The sequence below is a fragment of the Protopterus annectens genome, chromosome 3.part0 (assembly GCF_019279795.1).
Source record: "Protopterus annectens isolate FY-2018-M chromosome 3.part0, PAN1.0, whole genome shotgun sequence".
Classification (NCBI taxonomy): Eukaryota; Metazoa; Chordata; order Ceratodontiformes; family Protopteridae; genus Protopterus; species Protopterus annectens.
This window is the reverse complement of record NC_056731.1, coordinates 679,659,430-679,684,996: the sequence shown is the minus strand read 5'-3', so window position 1 is coordinate 679,684,996 and position 25,567 is coordinate 679,659,430. Positions and strand designations below refer to the sequence as shown.

The 25,567-nt window shown below is 39.2% G+C and overlaps 1 protein-coding gene across 1 annotated transcript in view; it reads left to right on the top strand.

Annotated features, from left to right (window-relative positions):
- The window catches only part of ADAMTS16 (ADAM metallopeptidase with thrombospondin type 1 motif 16), a 1,625,291-nt gene that overhangs the window by 386,529 nt on the left and 1,213,195 nt on the right, over nucleotides 1-25,567 (top strand). The window lies entirely within an intron of this gene.

Genomic DNA, 25,567 nt, shown 5'->3' with positions numbered 1-25,567 from the left:
ACTTGGCTGTCTTTCCTGGCATGTATCAGTGGTGCTCAGTCATACTGAGACACAAAGGCATCTCCAGGAGTTATGCAGGAATACGAGTTTGTTTGTTAGCCTTATTGTGTTGCATTTCAGTGACCTTCACTAAATGGAAGAGGAGTCAGCAAAAGAAGGAAAAATCTGATGCAGAAGTAGGTGGTTTCCATGACAGCAGTGCTGCTTGCCTGCATAAAATTGCTCTTGGAGTATGCAGCCTAGGTCCTTTACTCTGCTGGATCAACTTCTAATTCTGGTCACCTAATCAGTGACTATTTTGGTATGATAAGAATCAACTTTAAAATAGTTTGTTGTTACCATTTCTGTTATTTTAGAAATACACTTAATGGAGTGCAGTGACATAAGTAGTTCATTCTGGAAATAACATCCTTAGTGGAAGGTGTTGCTTTATTTCTGCTGTGTGCTGGGTTTGGGACTTGTCGCAGAGGATATAGGTGGGAAGTTGGAGAAACTACACTATCTCCATCCTTTTTTTTTTTTTTTTTTTGAGGAGGTGGAATCAGAGTCATCTTTATTTGGATTAAATTTATTAGAACGAAAATAACCATTTCCATCCATAATTATCATGAACTGAGTAACAAATTTACATAAACGTAGCTTTTCTCATCTAGTAAGAGACAATAATACCCTATTTGTACATTACCTCGGAAAACTCTTCAACATCTGAGGTAATTTAGATTGGATATGGTCTGAAAAGGAAGAAGAGGGAGAAGTGTTAGGTTGGCTAGAGGAAATAGGCAACTGAAGAGGTTAAGTCATTTGGCCAGTAGAGGTGGACAACTGAGAAGGTTACCTTTTCTGAGAAAGTGATAGAGTGATAGTGGAAGAAGAGGTATCAGAATTTTGCTGGTCAGGGGGAGATGGTGGTACATTATAAGGTGGTGGTGGTGCGGAGGGCAAAACTAAGCAGTCATCATCAGACAACTCGCTGTGGCTAAGTTGTAAATTTTGTAGTTTCCCAAGAAGTATAGAACCCGTTACTACCCTGTCCATGACAATCAGAATATTTTAGATGATTAACCATATTATTAACCACTTGTAATTGTGTTTTAAGTTTAGCTGCATTATGTTTCAAACTACAAACTATTGAATCTTTTTTTTATCTTTAGATTTTATCTGTCAAGGATTAAAGGCTGACCAGCAGCCGGCATGAAGTTTAATACTTTTTTTTTTCGAAGTCTTTTTTGTAAGTTAAGCATAATATTTTTACTAAAAGTACCTGTGGTGGAAAAGTCAATTTACTATCATTTTTAGTGAGCTTGTGCTATTTATCTAAGTACAGACAGCTGTCTTTGTTACAATTTTGAAACTTATGTCTTGCAAGAGTACCGTACTCTGCTTTTTAAAGTACCCATATAGGATCATAGAAGATCATAGGAGATTACTAGGCTATTGATCTGGAGGTCATTTTAAGCCTAGCCATTTCATCCCAATCTAATACCATAGAAATGTTAGTCAATACACAAGATTACATTTAGTAGTGACTGCCCATATCCAGGAGGGTTGTGTGCTTTATCCCTGGTAAAACTTTATAGTGCCCCATCCACTCTTCCAGGTTCCTCTTGAACAATGTCAAAGAGGTGCTCTGTTTCACATGAACTGGTAGCCTGTTCCAAAGACGAGGCAGTCGCTGGTAGATAAATCTGTCCTCCAGAATGTCCTATTTAAGACACAGGCCATATTTAGTCCCTGGAATGAGTAACCCTAATCCCATTTGATTTTGTGGATATGCAGCAAGTTCATTAGGTTTGGGTCTTGGATTGCTCTGTAGGGCAGGCATAAGTCTTGCCTAAGAAGTCTTTACAATACGGAATGTAGTGACAGTGACTTTAGTCGGTCTGTGTAAGGCACATGCTGGAGCCCCTTGATCTTCTTTGTTAGAAATCTCTGAGGTCTCTCTAATTACTATAGGTGCTTAGTACAGAACATGTCAAATGGGGCGTCATACTCAATTATAGGCCGGATAAGTGACAAGTATGAGGCATTATAACTTCTTTTGCTGTTGAGGTGATGCCTTCAGTAGTCAAGTGTGCTACATAGAAAGCTTTCCTTACTACAGTAGACACATGGTGGTCGAAGTTAAGGTCACAGTCAATATGTGATCCCAGGTCCCTTACCACTTTTTGGGTAGTTAGGATATTTTTGTTGATTTGATAGTGTGAAGGGATATTGTTTGTGCCAAAGAGAATGATAATGCATTTCTTTGCATTAATTTTGAGACCATGGCTAATACACCAGTTGATTGTCTGTGTGAGACCCTCCTGGAGTATAATACAAAAAAACAGAAGTCCAATGTTCGATATACTGTTTAATATGGAACCAGCTGCAAAGCTTTCGAGTAAAGCTCTTCTTTAGTGCATTAAAATACAAGGGCAGTACATTATTTTATATACAAAACAATTGATTAGTCCATAGTTCCCATTAACAAAATTAATTAGCCCATTAATAGATGGCCACGGTGGTGCAGTGGTTAGCATTGCTGCCTCACAGCAAGAGGTTTTCTGGTTTGATCCTCGGCTGGGGTGCCTTCTGTGTGGAGTCTGCATGTCCTCCCTGTGGTCGCGTGGGTTTCTTCTGGGTGCTCCGGTTTCCTCCCACCTCCCAAAGACATGCTGTAGGTGGATTGGATACTCTAAATTGGCCCTAGGTGTGAGTACGTACATGTGTGTGCCTTCTGTGGAAGGTTGGGCACTGGGCTGGCAACTCAACACTGTAAAACTCCATTGCCAATCATGAGCAGACAGTTGATCTACTGTGGTGACCCCTAACCAGGAAAAGCCAAAAGAAGAAGAAGAAGAATTAGCCCATTAATAAGCTTAAAGATCGTCCTGGAGTATACTGACATTATTTGGGGAATAAATGATTGCACCTAGTTTGCAGTCATCTGCAAACTTGGCCAGCCACAACCCCTTAGTTTTGACCCGAACTTCTGAGAAGTATATACCAAACACTAGGGAGCCCAGCATTCACTCCCATTATAAAGAAATCTTACAATGTTAAAAAAATAAAATAAAAGATATCCCACATACATATTAACTTACATACATACAGAAGCTACACTTATGTAGAAACCTGAAAGTATGCCAAGACTGAAAGTTCCAAAGAGAGGTGCAGTTGTGATCTGACACCTCACAAAACACACTAAACAGCAAACTGTCAAAGGGCCTAGTAAAGTTATTTTTTGCAGAAGCAGCTCCAGACAGTTTGAAAAAATCCGACTCAAGGCACTATCTGTTAAGGTCTAACCATAATAAAATAAAGTTTAGTCAATGACAGATTACAATAGTTTATTAAAAGAAATAACACACGTGGGAGACAGTACTCAGGAAGTCACATCTTCCTGAACAAAAGAATTCATGATCTTTTTATAGTAAACTTTATCAGTCATACCACTGCTAGCATCCAGTAGAAAAATGCTAACTAATATAACTAATACAGTTCATAATACAGTTTATTTTTCAGGTCATTACTAAATATTAGATAAAAATATGTCAGTTTTAGTAAAAATAGATCCACGACCTTTTACATTTTTAGCTTAGTATAGAATAAGATTCTTTTTACTATGTGATTTAGAAAGAATACTGTCTCAGTGTCAAAAAATAAAACCTAACATTCTGTACTTTTCCATGTTTCTACTTATGCTATTGCAAACACATACACTAACCTTCTAGGTTTGAATGCACAGTTGTCCGAATGCTGAAACATAGAACTGGGAAGTTCGAAATGTCAAAATAGCGAAGCCGCGGAACACCAAATTGTTTCCCAGGGAAAAAAAATTGGTGGGCCGTTTCCGCGGCTTTGCTATTTCCTCCACTGTGGTGCAATCTCGGAGTTGTTATATTTAAGTAGGGGGGAGTCGGGGGTGAAGCCCCCACATTAGGAACAGTCTGAAGTGTATGTGTGTTTTTTGGTTTTGTACCGGAACAGCGATTTTTTTCCCTGAGAAAAAAATTGCTGTTCTGAGTGTTCAAAGTTATTGCATTTTGAACTTTTGGGTTCGACATTTACGTAGTCGAACTTATGACAGTCTGACTATGTGATATATATATATATATATATATATATATATATATCGATACACACACACACACACACATATATATATATATATATATATATATATATATATAGCAAATAAAGAATGAGTGAAGCTCACACAATCCCAAATAGTGGCTTTTATTCCACAACAAACTCAGCAGGCTGTAAAAAGTGCTGCAGGCCTGATAGTCTGACTGTAACAAACGCTGTATCAGACTCTGTAACTCAGCAGGCTGCAACAAATTCAGCAGGCCTAGCAGTCTATATGTAACAGGTTCTGCAGTAATCCAAAATAATGGTCTGGTAGTAACAAACTCTACAATTAAAAGTGGTAGTCTGGCTGTAACAAACTCTGCAAACTGTTTTCACCCACTGGCATCATCAGTGCAAATGCCGGGTAAATGCAAACATATGACTTAAATATACTAGCATTTAAAGGTACAGTGTTCCAAAAAACATAACTTAATTCAGTACACATTTTGAACACAGAAATTAGTAATAAATAAAGAACAAATAAAAAGTGAATAATAAACAAGCATATTCACCAACCGACTCCACGTAATCCATTTAATCCAGGTTTGAACATAGCCCTTAGGTTAAGTATCCACATTTTCTCTTTGTTATCAAGAATCTTATGTTTAGAAGAAAGCAATATCTGTAACCCAATATCTGTAACCCAGTAACAAAGTCAGTCCCCACAAAAACATAATGTGCAGAAGGGTATTCACCCTTGTGTTTATAAAGGTCACTCCTGTGACCTTTACATTGAATATCACTTAGATGAAGGGCAATCCTTTGTTTAAAAGGTCTGGATGTTTGCCCCCCATAGAAAGCCCCACACTGGCAGATGGCCATGTACACCACCCAGTGCATATTACAAGTGATCATGTGCCTTATCTGATATATCTTTGAGGTATTGATAGAAGTACATGACTTGGTTTTAAAAATAACTTTACAATGCGCACAATGTCCATAGTATGTACATCCCACTGGCATTCCATGTTTCATGTCAGTAAGGGGGCTGATGCCTTTTTTAAACCAGGAGAGATATTCCCCTAGAATGTTACCGCAATGAAAACCAAAAGAACATCTATCTTCAAGGCATTGATCATATAGTTATTACTCTCACGTCCCACATGGGTGGTGGACCATAATAGCTCACCTCTGTTCATGTGTTGTGCAGCACATCAAGCCCATTTAACACGATATAATCATAGCCAGTAGAAGCAAATCTAGCTTCCATGTCATCAGCTTCCCATTTAAAATCATCCAAGCTACTAAAAATGTTCCTTAGCCTGCAGCATTGTGCCCTAGGTATGGGCCAGATGACAACTGTGAGCCTCAAGTGATGAATTCTTAGTGAAGGGATTTCTCTATAAATTAGTGGCCACTGTGCCATCAATCAACTTGTTAATTTGAACACCAAGAAAAACAGTATTAGACATTTCAATTTTGCCAGAAAACTTAATATCAAACCTATTATTGTTCAAATATGACACAAATAGCTGCCACATCTCAGCTGTTCCTGACCAAATTCATTCAGCAATCATCTAGGTATCTGCGCCACATCATTAAGTATCTTTTAAATAGATTATTATCATCATTAATCAATTGTGACTCCACATAGTCCATAAATAAATCAGCTTAGATGGAGGCAAATGTAGCCCCCTCATGATGCTCTTAATCTGGAGGTAGCACTCATTCATAACCCGGAAGGCATTATGCTTAAGGACAATATCCAAAAGTTTCAATAAGAAATAAATGTTTCCATCAGTATATAAACCTGCAAGACACAACCAATATCCATTGGCCATAATCCCACCCCCATGTGGGATACTGGTGTAAAGAGATTGAACAAACAGGGTGAACATATTAAAACTGTAATCTGAAGATCATCCATGAGCTGCAAAAACTCTAATGAGGCTGATATAAGGACAGAGTCATACCAAACCAAGAAACATGTTTTGTACATAGATATATATATATATATATATATATATATATATATATATATATATATAAATATATATATATATACATACACACACATAGACACACACACACACACACACACACACACACACACACACACACACACACACACACACACACACACACACACTCGTATGCCTATACACATACATCTATCTACATGCAAAAAAAGTGGTGAAGGTCTACCAAGTAATACATATAGGTAATTTTGTTAAGTATATTCATGTGTGCCAACTTGTGTTTACCACAAAATTATTATTTTAACGTGCTTTCACCCGTTTTTGAAATAAAGTAAAGGAGTGTCTCAGATCTCACTATTCTAACTTGTACCAGTGGGATAGTTCATACTATTGATCAGACACATTATAATATAAACAATTAAATGTGACATTAAATTACTGCTAAGATACCAAATATAAGTAAAATAGTTACAATGGAAGTAAAAATAACGATACAACAAAGTAAAAAAAACAAACAAAAATCTAACGTAAACTTTATATAAACAATAATTAATACAAATAAAGTATATAATTAAACATATAGTCTAAAGCAAAGTGGTCTATGCTGAAAAAATATTGTTAATCAATGTATGGGTATCCACTGGTACCGTAATGAGCAGTAGGTTGTCTTGTAAAGCACTTGGTTGGAATATGCATGTATTGCCTGGTTTGGTGAAAAGAAATAACAATACTATTAACCATTACAGAAACATTCCTTAGAGAATGGAAGCACAGAAAATGCATAGTGGGTGAAAGCATTAGATCACAGGTTGTTTTAAAGTTGAATCTAACATGACTAATAATGAACAAATTACAGTAAACTCTCAGATCTGAAGTTGTTAACTTCATTTTATCTGCAACCTGTGGGTATACGGATACGTATCGGATCCGAGCCAGCAACTTTTTTCTAGCATCTGCTCCAAGTTCTGAGCTCCTCCCCTTACCCACAATGCCTTACCATCTCCTATCTTCCCCCAGATCTCATTTGCCACACCAGTAGTGTGCATCATGGTCTCCTTTGCTCTGAGCTAAAAAGGGATAGTAAGTGGAAACTTTTGATTAAATCTAGTGTGCATGTGTAGTATTACCCTTCCTCCCCTTCTGTAGTAATGCGTGGTCATTAGTGTAAAAAAAAAAATTATTTTTGTTGTAGAATAGTACTCAGGCCTGCCCTTCCCCTACCTGTGTGTGTGTGGGGGGGGGAGGGGGATTGTTGGGAAGGTAGTACCTTTACCTTTGAGTGCAGGACTATGGCTGATCAGCCAAAGCCTGTGTTCAAAAAAATGTGCAGAGTGTGGCCATAAGCTTTCCCCTGCTGATGTTCACACTCTGTGTGTGATATGTCTAGGAGTGGCACATTTATCCACCTGTTCAGGCTTCAACCCCAGGGCCCTTAGGGATCGTAAGGCTAAGCTAGTTACCAAAGGCCTTCTCCCCATTGACATGCTGGATTCTGCCTCGGCCTCAGTCGCTAGTGTACCTCCCCAGACAGGGACTCAACCTCCCTCTTTGTCTGGTGATGGATCCGCTAAGGACAGATCTTCAGTCAGCGAGTCTGACAAAGATAAAGAAAAAGAGAAGGAAAAGGAAAGACACAGAGAAGAAAGGGAGAAAAAGAAAGGCAGGCATCGCAAGAGATCCCCAGACAGGGAGCTCTTTCTCAGCCCTCCATCCAAGACCTTCAGGCCTGTTTCTCCTCGGCTCCGGTCACCATGTTTTTCACCAGAGCCGTTGGAACATTCGGATCTGAGGCTCTCCACCCCTCTGCACAGACCAGCCAGATCCGAATCGGTGGCCACTTCGAGGTTGACTCGGAGCCTATCGGACATGGATATGGACAGGATCATGCAGAGATTTCTTCAGACCCAAATTCAGATGGGAGTCTTGCCAGGTCCCTCTCCCTCTGGAAGTGTGACCTCCATGTCTCTTTTCCGACCCATCTCTCCTTCCCCAATCCGTGTTTCAGCTTCGGGGCTTCTGGATCCGAGGTTCTTCGGAGCTGGTAGCTCGGCCCAGACGGTTCCTCCAACCTCGACTCCGGCTGTTACCTTGAGTTCCTCGGGTCCGACTTGCTCGGATTCGAGTGACTCTCATAGCAGCAGATAGGAAGTCGGATCCGGGGGAATGAATTCTTTGGCTCCGACTCTTTCGGACCCAACCCATTCCTTTGGACCTCAGGCTACCCTGTCTTCGGCTCCATTGCCCACTTCAGATCCAGGGAGGACTTCTCCTTTGGCCTTCGAAGTGGTGGAGAGGGTTCTCTCCCAGGGACTGAGACCCTAGCCCATTCCCTCGGATACCACCCAGGCCCCCCTGGATTTGGTGACGACTCCCTTCATCCTATCTCAGGGACACCCCATGCCAGAGGATCCCCAGGTCATTTTCCCTGAGGAAACCCCTGCGGCTAGTGGATCCCCTTCTGAAAGTCCCACTGAAGAGGGCCACCATAGCGCAAGTGCAAAAGGAGGCACTTGGACTCCCCTAAGTCCCTCACCACTGACGCTGACTTAAATGAAGGAGAAGGTTCCCCTAGGTCACCTCCCGAAGATGTCTCCTTCGGAGAAATTATGGAAATCCTCCGCCAGAGGGGAGGTTGGTCAGCCCCAAAAACTTCTGGGGAATAGTCAGTGTTCCTGGAGGCCTTTGGCACAGGCCCATCTGCTTCCTGTGTGTCCCCACCAGCAGACTCCTTGGTGGACCTTATCACCACAAGGGCATGGATGGAGCCCGACACTGTAGAGCCTATCCCCAAATGTCCTGACAAGGTCTTATCTCCTCCTCTGGATAGACAACCCTGGTCGAAAGGAGCCCCAGTTGATGCTATGTTGGTCGCAGCGGCCACAAAGAAGGAACTAGCACAGGAGAGTTCCTTAGTCCACCCTCCAGACAAGGAGTCCAGGTCGGTGGATATGTTTGGGAAGCGCATATGCTCTTCAGTGACCTTTTCTATCCGTGCACTGAATTATTTGGCACATGTGATTCGGCTTCAGCGAGACCTTGCTTTGGAATTCGCTGAGTCGCCCCCAGAGTCTTTATCGCTGCAAGACAAACAGCTGTTCTCGGTGAAAATGTCTACTCTGAAGTCAATCTCAAATGCATCTATGCAGCTACCTTCCCATGCCACGGAAAGAGCAGCTAGAGTGGCTGGGACAGGCATAGCCATGAGGCGTCATGCCTGGCTCAGATTGTGTCAGTTCGAGGACCCTTTCAAGGCATCATTTATCAATGCTCCCTATGACGGCTCTTCCCTCTTTGGGAAGATAGTACATGACACACTGGTCCAGAGCGAAAAGGACGGGAAGACTTTGTCTGCCATCGGAGTCTGCTTCTCTAACCCTCAGCAGTCCTTCTCTAGGAATCAAAGAGTGCAGAAGAAGATATGGTTCTGAAAATCTCAGTTTTTCTGAGATTCTCAGGACAGCTATTCCCCCAGAGGCAGAGGGGGACAAGATCGACACCGACCCAGAGGTAGAGGGGTTCCTGGGAATTTCGGGTCTAGGGAACCCTTTTCTGATACACCCGGTCAGCAGTCCTGAGGGGTTGCCTGACTGTCCTACTCTGAAGGCAGTCAGGGGACGATTGTCCTTACACCCAGTGGCATGGGAGTCCATTACGACAGCTCACTGGGTTCTTCAGATAATATCCAGAGGTTACTCTATTCCTTTCATTGCCCCTCCAAACATTACAAAACACCTCCCGGATGTTCCACCCACTCACAGGAAGGCCACAGCTCTAGAGGTTTCAAAGCTGCTTCTCAAATGAGCCATTGGAAAGGTCCCCCCTGATCAGTCTGGATTAGGCGTCTACTCAAGGTTCTTTTTGGTGCCAAAAAAGACGGGGGACCTCAGGCCTATTCTTGACCTGTCAACATTAAACCTTTGGTAGCAAAACAGAAATTCCGGATGATCATTCTACAGTCCATTCTACCTTATCTCGGAGAGTGCGACTGGATGTGCTCGTTAATCCTTCAGGATGCTTACTACCACATATAATACACAGAAGCTCCAGGAGGTTTCTGCACTTCCAGCTGGGAGCCAGTCACTTTCAGTTCAGGGCCCTACCCTTTGGTCTCACCACAGCCCCCAGGGTGTTCACCAATGGCAGTTGTAGCAGCCCACCTGAGGCTTCAGGGTTTTCAGGTGTTTCCTTACCTGGACGACTGGCTCTTCGCTGCGTACAACAAACATCACTTGTGTCTAGCCCGAGATTATTTCATTCAGTTAGCAGACCTACTGGGAATCACAGTCAATGTTCACAAATCCCATTTGCAACCAGTACAGATTCTAGACTTCATTGGGGCACGGTAAGACACTTTGCAGATGAAGGTATTCCTAACTCCAGACAAGATTCTACATCTCAGAGGCCACATAGCTCAGATAGTGAACTTTCAGTCTTCAAAGGCGAGTGAGGTTCTCTGGGCTCTGGTGGACATATTGAGTCGGGCTATTCTGAAGCCTTACGAGTGGCCTCAGAAACATTCAGTAGTGGAGGAGATTTTCCTGGCATGGGGCCAGCCTTGCTGCAATCTCTTCGAATCCCCTTCCAACGCGAAGTGCAGCGAGTTCTTCGCTCTGATTCCCTCACCAGGGGAAGTCCCCAGAGACGTTCTAGTCCATGCTTGACTCCCTGGGCTTCTGTATGCTTATCCACCATTGCCACTCATTCCAAAGTTTTTTCAGAAAGCTTGCCAACTACGGTGCAAAGTGATCCTCATTGTCCCGTTCTGGCCTCGTCAGGTTTGGTTCCCATTCCTTTGGTCTCATCTATTATCCTCCCTGTGGGTTCTGGATCCGTGCACGGATCTAATTTCCCATCCGTCGGGGACACGTCCACCCGATCTGGGCAGCCTCAAGCTAATGGCTTGGTTACTCCAGTTCCGTTAATCACCAGGACTCCCGATCTTTCATCCCAGGTCAAATCGATTCTAGTGGCCTCTCTTAAAAGACTCCACTAGAAAACTATATTGCAGTAAATGGAAGCACTTTTCCATTTGGGCTTCACAGAGACAAATAGATCCCTTTACAGCTCCTGTTCCAGCGGTGTTGGACTTGCTGTCTGGTATCTTTCAGCAAGGAGCTAGTTCTACCACAGTGAAAGTACAATTGGCAGCCATTTCCAGTTTTCACGTTGGTGAAGACAACATGGCCTTAGCCTCCTCTAGGCTGTGTAAGGCTTTTCTTAAAGGTACTTTTCTGCTACACCCCCCTGTCCAGGATTCTGTACCTCCTTGGGACCTTACTTTTGTTTTACAGGCATTGGTAGCCCCTCCTTTTGAACCCGCAGCTTCGGTGGACTTAAAATTTTTGTCCTGGAAGACAGCTTTCCTAGTCGCCATCACTTCAGCTAGGAGAGTTTCTGAGCTTCAAGCTCTGTCTGCCGTGATTCCATATTTGGTCTTACATAAGGATAGGGTTTCTCTCTGTACTAACCCTTCCTTCTTACCTAAAGGGGCATCTGAAGCAAACATAAACCAGTCCATTAATCTGCCCATTTTCTTTCCCAACTTTCAAAATAAAGGTGAATACAAACTCTATTTGTTGGATGTTCATAGACAACTTCATTTTTATCTTCATAGAACAAAGTCTTTACGAAAGACTGACTAATTGTTCGTTTCCTTTTCCAAAGCATTTATGGGAAAAGCTATTTCTAAAGTTTCTTTAGCCAGATGGATCACTCTTTGCATTTCACATGCTTACAAAGCAAAAGGTTTATCACCTCCTGGTATAGTTAAGGCTCACTCTACCAGGTCCATGGTGACTTCTGCTGCCTTTTGGTCCAGGGTACCTTTGGACGATATTTGCGCAGCAGCGACATGGGCCAATTCACATACCTTTATTTCCCATTACAAATTGGATCTGATTTCGAGGGGTAGAGCATCCTTTGGCTCTGCGGTGCTCAGGAATATCCTTCCATAAGGACCTCCCAGGAGCGGAGTAGCTGGGGACTCTGTCCCACAGGTTGCAGATAAAATGAAGTTAACTACTTCAGATAAAGAAGTTATGTACTCACCATAACGTTCCATTTGAGTAGTTATACTTCATTTTTCTGCAACATTCCCTCCCTCCATCCCCTGGACCTTATCCTGTTTTCAATTTGGTTATTGGGTTGAGTTGCATATATATTGTTAGTTGCAGCAAACTCGATCTGAGGGAAGATAGGATTAAAGGATTGGATGGGAGTGAATGTATTTGATGAGTGTAGATGAGAGGGGGAGGGGAAATAGTAAGGCAGAGATTTGTTGGATGATAGGAAAATGGGGGAGGGAACAGTGGTTAGAATAAAAGTAGGTGTAGTTGGGGTGTGTGGGATTTGGAGGTAGGGTGGAGGAGCGGAGTGAGCCTGAAGGGTGACTGGAGCAGGGCAACACACCTAAGCAAGAAGAGAATGGAAGAAAAACTGTCAGTTGAATGAGGAGTACAGGCAAGTAGTGGAGAGGCGGGGAGGATAATATAGATTACAGAAGTTAGAATAAAGCAGTCTGTAGGATGAAAATAGATTTACAAGAGGAATAACGCAGAAAGGCCAACCACAGTGAAAACTACAGAAGGTTACATACACAGTAAAAAAAGAATGATTAGGAAAACAACGGAAAATATAAATAGATATTGAGAAAACACAATTAGAAAAGAGCGAAAAGGTGAAGTATAGAGCCACAGGTGACTGTACTCAGTCAGGCACTGCCATGCAACATGAAATTACAAGTTAAGGAGGAAATGACAGAACAGGTAAGTCAGAAAAAAAACAGAGAGAGCTTTGATTTGGATGAAAGTATGTAAATAAAGATAAGATATAGAAAAAAATGAGAGCAAAGTGTAAGGAGACTAAGGGAAAGGAAAACTGACAACTTAAATCAAATAGCAGATGTCTACAGGAAAAAAACACAGGGGGGGGGTACCAGTAGTGTGCTGTCCAGGCAAGATAGCTACTGTATAAGTTAACAAATAAAGTAATATAAAAGTAAAACACTAAAACATACACAATAAATGTGTCTTGAACTTAAAGGAAATAAAAGTCCGAGATGTGACTTTGAGCTATGAATGGAACTGCCGATAATGAAAATGTTGGGCTGGTAGTAAGGCTCATTTGTTTTCAAGGCAGTGTAGAAGATTAAGAATGGCCCAAAAGTGTATTTTATTGCAGTAGCTTCCTAAAAGATAACAGAAAGCAGAAAAAACAAACAAGTTAGATTAAAGAATAAAAGAAACATATAGTGATAGCATGAAACAGTTAACATAATAATTAGCTTGGGAAAAAGAAAGGTTAAAATGGCTGAAAATACAAGTACAGTCCTATTAAAACAAATACCTATTAATATAAGATAAATATGTCTATAAGATACCTTTACAAAAATAACAGGAAATAGATGGTAATCTACAATAAAATACGAGAAAAATGGATCAAAAATGCAATTACGTACAAACTAACATCAGGGAAATAAGAATACAGAAGTACAGGGTTTTCATATTGATAAACACGACTTGTAAATAGGGTAAAAAAAAATCCTAATCCACATCCTCATTGTGCGTTAAAATGCTGTGCAACAATACTGTCATAGTTTGGCACAATCTGTGAGATGTTCCTGTATTTTTATACATATCAGTTTAATAGTTTTCCCAGTATAATACAACTGACAGGAACAAAGTACTATAAAATAAATCATCATTGTGGCTGAACATTTGAAAAACTGCTGCACTACAAGTGTACAGAAATTAATATTCTAAAAAGTCTGAGAAGATTTATACCTGCAAACAGAATAATGTCCACAGGGAAACTTGTCAGAAGTAACACTCTATGGAACAAAAGGTTGCATGTGGAAAAGACCTGAGCTGACTAATCTGTTATACAAACTAGGAAATTAAGAAGAAATATTCTTCAAAATGGGTTCAAGATGTGAAACATGTCAGTGTTTCTTGATTATGTCAGCTACCATGGAAGCAACATGAGTGTATTTGGTAACAAAAAAGACAACAGCATTTGGAATTGAAAAGGGCAGTGAACTATTAAATGCATTCTGTGCCAATGCACAATGCCAATTCACAGGGATTTCCACTGCATCAGCATCTCTTTCTCTGTCTACCATACAATATCCCCTGTAAAAACCTCTGTTATATTATGCGCCTCATCCAAGAAGGCAATGTTATTATATAATCAATCTTCCCTAATGAATGAATGAATAAGAATACCTTAAGCAGAATGCCACAGAAGGCATTATAAGAGATCTGGGAACACAGGTTGACAGCAACCTCTCTTTTGATCACCACATTGCCACTGTGGTCAGAAAGTCCTTCTATGTGGCACATCTCATTACTAAGGGTTTTGCATCCAGGAAGAAAGAGGTCACTGTCTCCCTCTACTCTTCTCTCATTAGACCAGTCATCAAGTACAATGCCCTATTTGGCATGTACCTCACTAGACACCTGCAACAACTGGAGAGGCTGCAAAAGTACCTCACAAAGAGGATCCTAGGCCTTAAACACTTGTCCTATATGGACAGACTCAAAAACTCCAACTTTTCTCTGTTTCATATCGCCTACTTAGAAGCGATCTCTGCTTGACTTACAAAGCCATGCCTGACCCAGCTCTGTTAGAAATGCTACCTCTAAACAAATCCCAATCCCTTTGCACCACATGCTCCAGAGACCTCAACCTCATTACCACAATTAATGGAACATGCTGGAAGGACAGGTTCATAACCCAGAGACTGCCCATGCTATGGAATAGACATCTCATACATGTCAAGCAGAGCACCTCACTGACCCTCTTCAAGAGAAATCTTAATGAGTGGATGGGAAACAGAAAATTCACCCCGGGGATAACTCCAGTGGCTCTACTCAACAGAGGCACTAAGAACTAAGGTTGGGTCGCACTATGCCAGGATAATCCTATGGCTAGGCTTGTAAGGGCCCCAGGGCCATTAGCCTAGTGCACACCTATGAATTTATGAACCTATGAATTCTTCTTTTGCAAGTGGAGATCTGTGATGACCAGGTTGGTCACTGTCAACCTGAAGTGACATATTAATGACTGTGGGTTTCCAAAATGTTGTAGAGTAAATGATGGTGTCTTTCCATATTACTGTTGCAGTATTCTTTACCTAAGGGATCTCCTGCTAGGGACAGCCCAACGTCTGTCCAGTATACCAAAGCATTTATTTATTGTAGGCATCATGCATACTTTTGTTCCAAGACTCGTGGGAAAACATTGCCATTTAGATCAGCTGTGCACAAATGGCAATTTTTTCGAAGATTTTGTTCATGTTACAGAGATGATAGTGCTGGATTTTAGTGTGCTAATTAATAGCCTAATTTCATGCATCCAAGTGCATGATTTTGTAAACTGTTTTGAAATTTGTGCTTGAGGGTGTGTAGCTTAGTGCTTGATTCTCAGGCAAGGATGTCATCAGCATATATGATAAGGTTAAGGTATGAGACTTGTAGTGATGTCATTAATAAACAGAGAGAATAGCCATGGACCAAGAAATAAAATGTATATAACCCCCCACCCGTGTTAAGAATACCTTAAGCTGAAGGCAGGTAGTTAGAATATACTTGGAATGATGTATCTCAAAGGTAGCTTTTTATCCATCCTATTGTCAGGCTTCAGAAATTAAAATTACTAAATTTGAAGAGAAGGAGGTTGTGGTTCACATTTTTAAATGTTCTAGTCATAAATATGAAGAATCCTCCTGTTAGTTCAGATTCATTCATGCTATTGTAGATAGCGTCTGTAGTGCTGTATATGGCAGTGATGGCACTAAAGGCATTTGCAAAGTCGAGTTGGGCATCACATAGAAGGCTGAACTTGTTTATATAATTGAATACTTGCTTGTAGATCTGTTTTCCAAATATTTTTGCTAGAGGCCAGAGGTTTGCAATTGGTCTAAAATTGTTTTCTTTGGAGTGAGCATTTTTAAAGTATGGTATTAAACTGGCATATTTCAAGGCTTTGGGGAAAATGTATGAGTAAGTGATAGACTGTATTTGGGTATAAAAAGACGTTCTATATGTGCAACAGACATTTTTAGAAATGCAGGATGCAGTGTGAAAAATGAACTGCCTTTATTATCTAATTTCAGTAGAGCTTTCTTGATAACTTTTTAAAATTGCCTATAAAGTAGGAGAAAAAGCTGTCAGTGTGTAGAGTTTACATGACAGAGCTTGAGAGGCTTCTGGGAAGCTAATGGAAAGTGAGGGAGATTGGAAGGGGGATATTGTCTTTTTATTTCATGTACTGTGACTGTTAGTAACTTTCAGTATTCAGTTGTAAAGTTGTTGGCATGGTATGTTTGCTGAGTGGAGATGGGCTGGATGGAATTTTGGATTATTTCAGTTAGATTTTTGAGGGCTTTCAGCAAGCAAATTTTGTCTCTGTCTGATAAATGTGGGTTTGTGGAAATTAGTTGCTATCCTGGCCTTTTAATGTAGATGAAGAAATGAGTCATGCAGTAACTTTATTTCTATCCTGGAATATTTTTTCAATGTCTGTGGTGAACCAGGGGCACTTTTGCCCAGTTATTCTCATTTTTACTAGTGAAAATTGTACATTCTGAACAACAATTAATTTATCTAAGAAGGTACTGATTGCTGAATTGGGATCTGCTTATACATATAATGGCCACTAGTCTATGTTTTGAAGGTGAATATTCAATAAATTACCTCTGTTGTCAGAGATAAGTTGTAGGAGATTTTGACAGGTAGTCTTTGCTTTGCAGGACCAGAATGGCATTATGGGACAATGACCACTTAAGTTGTTTGATAGAATTGTGATATTTAGGCATCTATGCTTTATATCAGTGATGATTAGGTTATGGAGGAATTATTGTCTGTTATAGGGTTGGGTCTTGCAAAATGTATATGTGTCTCTTTTTATGGAAAACATAATTCTGTCTGTTGTATAGCTCTACAGCATCCACATCCTGGAAGGAAGCATTATCAATATGAAACAAAAAAGAATTACAATTAAAATGTCTGCAGCTTTATATAAAAAAAAAAAAAGAAGATCCAGAATAGAAAGAAAAATCTCCAAAATTAATTTCAGTAACAAAGTTGCACAGTGCAATTCAGAAGGCTTGTAGAGCAAAAAAATAAATATATATATATATATATATATATATATATATATATATATGTATATATGTATATATATATATATATATATATATATGAAACCATACAGTTTTCCTAAGATGAAAAACCTCCATCCATTCTTTCCATAATTATGAGATGGTATCAGTAATGTATGTTCAATTAATTGCCTCCTAAAACTGAAAGCCTGGGCCAGGTAATGTGCTTTTTAAAACAAGAACTTTAAATGTGGAAGGTGTTGAGGACTAAATTTATTTGAATTTATTATAATAATGTTTTATTAGTGCTATATTATTGGTGTTTATGTTAAATGTCCTTCTTTATAAATGTTTTTAATATGCATATCTTTTCATGTCACATTTTGAATGTCATTTTATGAGAAAAAAATACTAATGTTTTTGTATGTCTTTTTAAGAGATATTAATGAAATTAAGTCATTTTTTTATATGTTATTGGTATATGTTTTTTATACATGTGGGTTCACTATATGTATTTTAGTGGTAGTATTTTTGAGTCTGTTAGCCCCTGGGGTTTACTACATATGGGTATTGAATGAACAGTTTTAATTAGGTTTTCTTAACTGTTAGTATTTCTTTTAAATTTTATGCTCCTGAATACCTCCTAATTTGAGTGTGTTCTTCTTCTTTCGGCTGCTCCCATTAGGGGTTGCCACAGCAGATCAACTGTTTCCATTTCTTCCTGTCCTCTGCATCTTGCTCTGTCACACCAACCACCTGCATGTCCTCTCTCACCACATCCATAAACCTTATCTTAGGCCTCCCTCTTTTCCTGTTACCTGGCAGCTTCATCCTTAGCATCTTTTTTCCGATATACACTGCATCCCTCCTCAGCACATGTCCAAACCAACGTAATCTTGCCTCTCTGGCTTTGTCTCCAAACCTTCCAACCTGGGCTGAGCCTCTAATATACTTATTCTTAATCCTGTCCATCCTCGTTAACTCTGCCACATCAAGCTCTGACTCCTGCCTTTTTGTCAATGCCATTGTCTCCATCCCATATAACATAGCTGGTCTCACTACCCTCTAGTAGACCTTCCCTTTCACTCTTACTGGTACTCATCTGTCACAAATCACTCCTGACACTCTTCTCCACCCACTCCGTCCTGCCTGTACTCTCTTCTTCACCTCTCTTCCACACTCACTATTACTCTGAACTGTTGATCCCAAGTACTTAAACTCACCCACCTTCACCACCTCTACTCCCTGCATCCTCACCATTCCTCTATCCTCCCTCTCATTCACACACATATATTCTGTCTTAGTCCTGCTGACCTTCATTGCTCTTCTCTCTAGAACATATTTCCACCTCCTCAGGGTCTCCTCCACCTGTTCCCTACTCTCACTACAGATCACAATGTCATCTGCAAACATCATAGTCCATGGGGACTCCTGTCTAATCTCGTCTGTCAACCTGTCCAGCACCATTGCAAATAAGAAAGGGCTCAGAGCTGATCCTTGATGTAATCCCACCTCCACCCTAAATGCATCTGTCACTCCCACCTGCATACCTCACCACTGTCACACTCCCTAATTTGAGTATAAAGAATATTATTTATTTGAATTGTTTTGGTTATGTTGTGAAGAAATGTAATCGTATTTTATGAGGAATGAGGGGAGGTGGGTGTCATTTGTCTGACCCAGTCATGATTAACCAAAGGGTATTTAAACGTGTTCCTTTATATTTACTGGTATCTGAAGAAGTTCGCTATTATGTGGATGAAAGTACTTATCTTTATGGCTTTTTAAATTTATTTGTGTAATAAAGTTGTTTGTTGTGAGTAGTTTGGATTTAGTTTGCTTTGGCAGCATAGTGTTTTTTGTGGTTTTTGCTAGTATGCTTTTCTCTCTGGACATCTTGATTTGTTGAGAGATAGAAATTTGCAAGTTATAGTTTATAATTTGTTAGGCTGTCTTAGCATGCAGTCTTTGTGAGACAGATGTTTTGGTTAAAACAAAATGTGATAATTACATTAATATATTGGTCAAAGAGAAATAGATGTTTTGAAGTTTTACAAAAAACAATTATTTTCCATCTTCTTACATAACTTAATCCCTCAGATTTAAATTTAATTCTCATGAACATCATATATGATATATGTAATAAAAGCAGCATATATTGATGTACATGTATGCCCTGCAAACATGCAGTTTGCATAAAACTTCCGGAACTGTAGATGCACTACTCTTGTGCCATTTCTTACCACATTTTCTATACTGCATGTCTAGTAGATTAGTGAGCTCTTCATTTGTCTGGTTGTTTTTAATGCATTTTATTTCACAACATTTTGAACAATTAGCTACAGATTATTTGTTTTTCTAACTACCACCTATAGTCATGCTAAAATAGAATGCATGTCTACATAATTGCTTATTCATACCCCCTCATACTTTGGGCATTAAAATTGAAGCACTGACATTTAAAAATCAGAACAATGATGTAGAAAAAGGACCATATTTTGATTTTTTCAGATGAGAATGACTAAAGATACTAGATCCTGTATAGCTAGCTGAAAGAGAGAGCTGCAAGGCTTAATTTATTTTTTAATTATGTACGCGTCTTTAAACAGATTTCACTTTTTTAAGCAAATCAGTACGTTTAGAGAAGCAAGGCAAAATCTGATTGCAAAAATCATAACATTATGCCTAAATCATACTATTTGGCAGATATTATATAATGCGATGACATACATTTTCAAATGGATGCTCTCAGAAAATTTTTCCTGTTATCTCAATGTCCTTTTTTATAATTTATGGAAGTTTACTTTAAGCATTACTCTTCCTTATACATATTAATATTTTATGACTGCAGTTACTTATTTTTGAGGGAAGGTTGTCATCATTTTGGTTGCATTTATACCTTTGCATGTCAAGTAAGTATTGATTTCAAAGTGAGAAAGTCCAGAAAGTTCCTTATTAGTAATATTGAAATGGTTTGCTTTTTTGATGTCTGAGATCCTTTTGTGTAATTAGTGTTTAGAAATGTGTAATGGGGGCATTTGAGCTACTCGTTTAGAATAAACTTACTGCATATAGTGACAGTTGTTATGTAATAGTGTATGAAAAGTGAATGAAACATCCTGTACAATTTCCAATATCGAATATATGTGAATTGCCCTTTTCCAGACAATAGCTGTCTTTTTTGTAAAATGTGCCTTGAAGGGATTAGTGATTATTATATGTTTGCAGAAATCTTGGCACTTGTTTGCAGTTCCTATGGAACACAATTCCATCATATTTACCAGGAGGTTCTTTTATAAATCTTAAGTACAAGCAAACAAAAGGCTGAAAGGCTAGATGTCTTGGCAGGAAGAACATATTGACTACCATTATCCTTCTTAAAATTAAAATTGACTCTGTAAAGACAGAAATACCATGAAACTAAGAAAGAGAGAGAGAGAGAGGCAGAATGTGTGTGTGTGTATCTTAAATATTTGTTTAACAGTTTAGCAGAACTGAATAGTAAAACTGTACTTTTCTCTATGAGCGTACATCTTTTTGGAAAGATGCACATTTGTTTTGCATTGTTTAGAAAGTATTAAACAGGAAATGGGTTTGACAAAATTATTTTAACTGCTTTGTGTAGCTGCTGAGGGATATAAATGTGATGCCTTTTATGTATTTTAGCTCTCTCTCTGTCTCTCTATTTATTTCCTTCTTTTATGTCTTATTCAACTAAACATGATCTATAAATAATTGCCATGTTGTACATTAGGCCACTACTAACTTCTGACAGTATCCTGCTGTACACATTTATTTTATGTAGTGTTGTGGACACAAATGTCTTTAATTTGTTAAATGGCTAAGTAGGCTGGTAAATTTTGAATGGTTTCAGCCATAACCTGGGCCAAAACACATAAGTTCAACTAAAATATTTCTGCAGAAAGTAGGCATGTACAGTGGTAAACCACTGAGATCTGTCTCACTCCCCCCTAGTAGCTGTGGGATGTTATTCCTTCCACAGTCTATATGCATTCTTAGATTCATAATACATTTCTGAAAAATTAAGTTAAAGAACATAATCCAAACAAAGGTAAATATTTTGAGAATATCAAATGTTATTTAAAAGGTGAACGCATTAATGTGTTCGCTAAAATGTGTTCTACACAATGATAGAAGCCAGAGCATTTACGGTGTTTACATCAATAACTAATGTGTTATAAAGCAGAAAAATCTAGAATGATATTTTTCTCTAAATCTTCACAAAGGAATGTTGATATCTTGGACATGTACAACAAAGACATTTGGTTTCAGTAACACTTTTATTCAGGATATGTAAGCTTTACAAGATAGCAAGAACTTAATTTCTGAGTGCTTTTTGACTGAAATATTTATATGAATACAAAATACATATTTGGAGATAATTAGCACTATAAATAACACTCAGTATTTCTCAAGTTGCAATATTAACAGTGCAAGTATTGACAGTTTTCTGTAACTTCATCTAAGAACTTACCTGATGTTATAATATAGTTAACAAATATATCTCTGAACCTGCTTGCATTGAAAATGGAACAAAGACTCTTGAAAAGCAGGGACATACAGCCAAAAATCTGGACATCTGCTTAGCATAAAATTCAAATAAGAAATAGCACATAACTCTTCCCACTACCAGTAGGAAAAAAGAGAGTGTTAAAAATGATGCAAGAACATTATCAAAGAAAGAGTGTAAAATCTATAGACTTTAATGAACTGTATTTCAGAATTCTACCACACAATGTCGTTTATTTTTGTTTCTGAAAAATAGAGATGTATGATATGTGCCTGGACATGTAGTGTGGTTTTCTGTTTACTATACAACTTCAAAAATCACTTGTGATGATAGGGTTACAGAAAACTGTGTGAAGGGATAAATCAGGTCTGAAAATAGGACCATTCTATCAAAATAAGAACAATTGAAAGGTCTGTAAATCATTCAGTTTTGGAAATATTAGTGTATATATGGAAATATTGCATATCTTCTTAATTACTGCAAACACAATAAGCAGTATCTCTAGCACAATGCATTACACATTGCCTGTGGCAGTGTACTTTTTTGTGTGTCACCATGACATTTCATACTAAATCCTTGTATAACATGTAACTTGCTCAGTTACGAAAATGTGAAGTGGTTAATATTGCTATTGCACTTCATCCTAGATTAATGGCCTTAGTGTCATTTTGTTTCTTTCACCTTGTCCTTCCAATATGCTGCCTAATATTAATTGATAAAACACTTAGTCAAGAAATCCAGCTCCCCTAAAAATGTGACAGTGCAGTAAGGAACTATCTTTGTTTAAAAGAAGTACACAGAAGGGAACTATAGGTGTAAATGGCATAGACTGAAGATAATGCTAAAATGAATTAAGTAAGAATATTTAATTATGCAGTATATCATTGATTTATACAGGTAAGCTACAAGTAATATAGCATATTGCACAATAATTTGCAGTAGATAAGTCTAAATATTAAACATATTAAAGAATTAGTGTAAGAGTAGTATTTCTGCTATGCTGCTTAAACAAAGACAGATCAGAAAGACATGCAGTGTTGTTACAGGTGGTTAATTCTATAAACTATTAACAAAAACTGAGATTACTCTTTCTTCCCAGTGTGTGTTTAATTTGTGGCCCGATTGGTGTGGATGTGCCTTGAGAAGAGATCTTAGACCACATATTTTTTTTAAATCTTTATCAGAGATCATTGCCTGCCTAGAACAGAAGAATATTACAGAAAAGTATTGTAGACAAAGATAGTGACAGAAAGCCTTCTTTAAAATTATAAAAAAAAAAAACCTCCCTACTCTTCCCTGTTTTGTAAACAGGTATTGTAATGTTTTCTAATATCCGCTCACACTAAAATGTCTACTTAATAAAAATATCAGTAGACCCCCTAATCATAATTATATTTTAATGTGCTCATAAACCATGCTTAAAGGAGTCATCTGATGAAATAATTTCAAAAGGTGAATTTCTTGAAATCTATTTCTGAAATGCATAGCAAACTGCTGTTATGACCAGTGACCCATTCATAATGGTTTGTAGAGAAAGTAATCTCTTTGCTCTAATCAAGCTCATATAACAGAGATTTCAATAATAGCTGTCATTTCTCACATGACAATTTTTTGACTTACTGTAGTGGGGTTCTTATTTAAGCAAGTGCAAAAAGCAACAGTCGTAGAGTACAAACATCACTATAACCAATTTATGATTTACTTGATTTCTATTTGTAGTAGCAAAGTGTTCTTGACTGATTATTGTTGATGATCTGATAACTAAATTGCTAAATTTTCTTGTAATTTCTGATTCTTTTAGTTGTTCATTGTTGTAATTTCAGGTATGCAATATATTACAGTACATTTCAAAGCTTCTTTCACACAGCTTGTTAATCATCTCTACTTCTAACATATTATCGTGAAAATGTTATCTTGAATAAATGATATATTATTTTGTCTCTGAAATACATAAAGTAATGCTTGTTGAGTCACCACTAGAAGTAAAAAAAAAAAAAGTATCTGATGTTGTAAATCTTTATTCATTCCTTACTGATTGGACTCCGGTTCCATCTCTCAGAACCAACATGGCTGTTTCCAAGCTCATGCCAGCCAAAAGCTAAGACCTATCCATAATGCCCCTCTCATAGTCTCTTCAGATCTTGTTTGCCGCATTCTTCTTTAGACATGCCAAGCCTTCTCTCTCAAGCTAAGTGTAAAATTTGTGTAATTTTGTGTAGTTTCCCTCAAAACTTAAATTTTTAGTCAGTTCCCGCTAATTTCTCCTCTCTCCTGTAAACTTCTTCTACTTCCTACCCTCTACCTTTGGTAGTTACCTTTATACCATCGTTGGTACTGTCCCTCACTCCTACCTTTTAGTAGGCCCGCTTTTTACCACTTGTGGTATTTCTAGGTACCATTGTTGGTACTCTTCTCTTTCCTTATATATATATATATATATATATATATATATATATATATTTATTTACAAAAAAAAAAACTTTCTCTTTACACTTTGCTGTTGTTTTTGTTTCCTTTTCTTGACTGTTTTTTGTCAGTGTAGATTACTGTCATTATGTCAGAAAAAGCTAAACTGGGGTTTAAGCAGTGCGATAAGTGTGGGTGTAAGATGTCCAACTCAGACGGTCATGCTCAGTGCGTTTACTGTTTGGGCACTGACCATATAAATGCTTCATGTGACATCTGCTCCAGTTTCAGTAATCACACTCTAGCTGAGCGCAAAAACAAATTGATTTTCAAAGATTTAATGAAAATCAAAATGCTCTCTCTGGGACGGAGGTCTTACCACCTCCTAAGACCAAATAAGACAAAGAGAAACGGAGTCACTCGGTTCCTACATCTCCATCCATTTTGGAACTGAGTTGACACCAAACTTCTCTGGCACCTTCGGCGTGGACAACCTTGGCACCAGGATCTGTGTCTTCTCCCTCAGTGCCACCTCTGATGTTGACTTCTATCATGGTTCCAGCTTTGGCACCATTGTCTTTGGTGCCATCCTTGGTTTTGACACTGGCTTTACACTGTACCTGCTTTGGCACCATTCACAGTGCCGATAGCTTGTACAGCTCCACAGACTATAACCCTGTCAGTTCCAAAGTTTGAACGCCTTCCCAGAACCAGATATTCTCCAACTTATGACCCTTTTTTGGGGCACCAATTTAGCCCCTTTCTTGAAAACCCTGACTCTCCTACAACAGCCTCCTATAGATCCACCAGGAGCCTTTCAGAACAAGATGTAGTGCGGGTTGTGGACCAGCTTCTGGCAGCTAGAGGATTGCCCACCCCTGCTAGATCTTCCATCCCCTTTGGAACAGAACAGAACCTGTCACAGCATACTCACCAGTATATCCTCCTCCAGCCTCTTCCCAGGCTCCAGAGACTTTGGTATCGATGACCAACCTGGTACATACTGTCTCGGCTCCAACTGCAGAATTTCCCCTGTTGGCACCAACTACCCTTGGCGCTTCGGCTCCGTTGGAACCGGTGCACTCTCGAAGCAGTGTTTGGGCTGTCGGCACCATGGATCCTAGTTCGGCGCTTATTTTCACGCTGGCACTGTCTGTGTCCATGGCTCTACCAATAGCTACCAGTCCTCTCGGAGCTCCTCACCTGGAGGCAGGCTCCTCAGGTTGAAGTGTGACCCCGATTTCGAGGTTGTTCTTCTCGGTTCAAGGTTCCCATCCCTCCTTGGGCAGGCCTGCTTTCCAGGTGATGGAGAAGGCCCTTGCCTCAACAGGCTCACAGTCAGCACCAATGGCATTGACACCAGAGCCCCCCTCTAGCATGCAGCTGTCACAACCACCTACTCTAGGATCCCAGGCATGGGCACAGCAAGATCTTCCCTTGAAGAGAATTCTTTCTCTGGAGTCTTCCTCAGAAGATCCCACTGGGGAGCCACTCCGG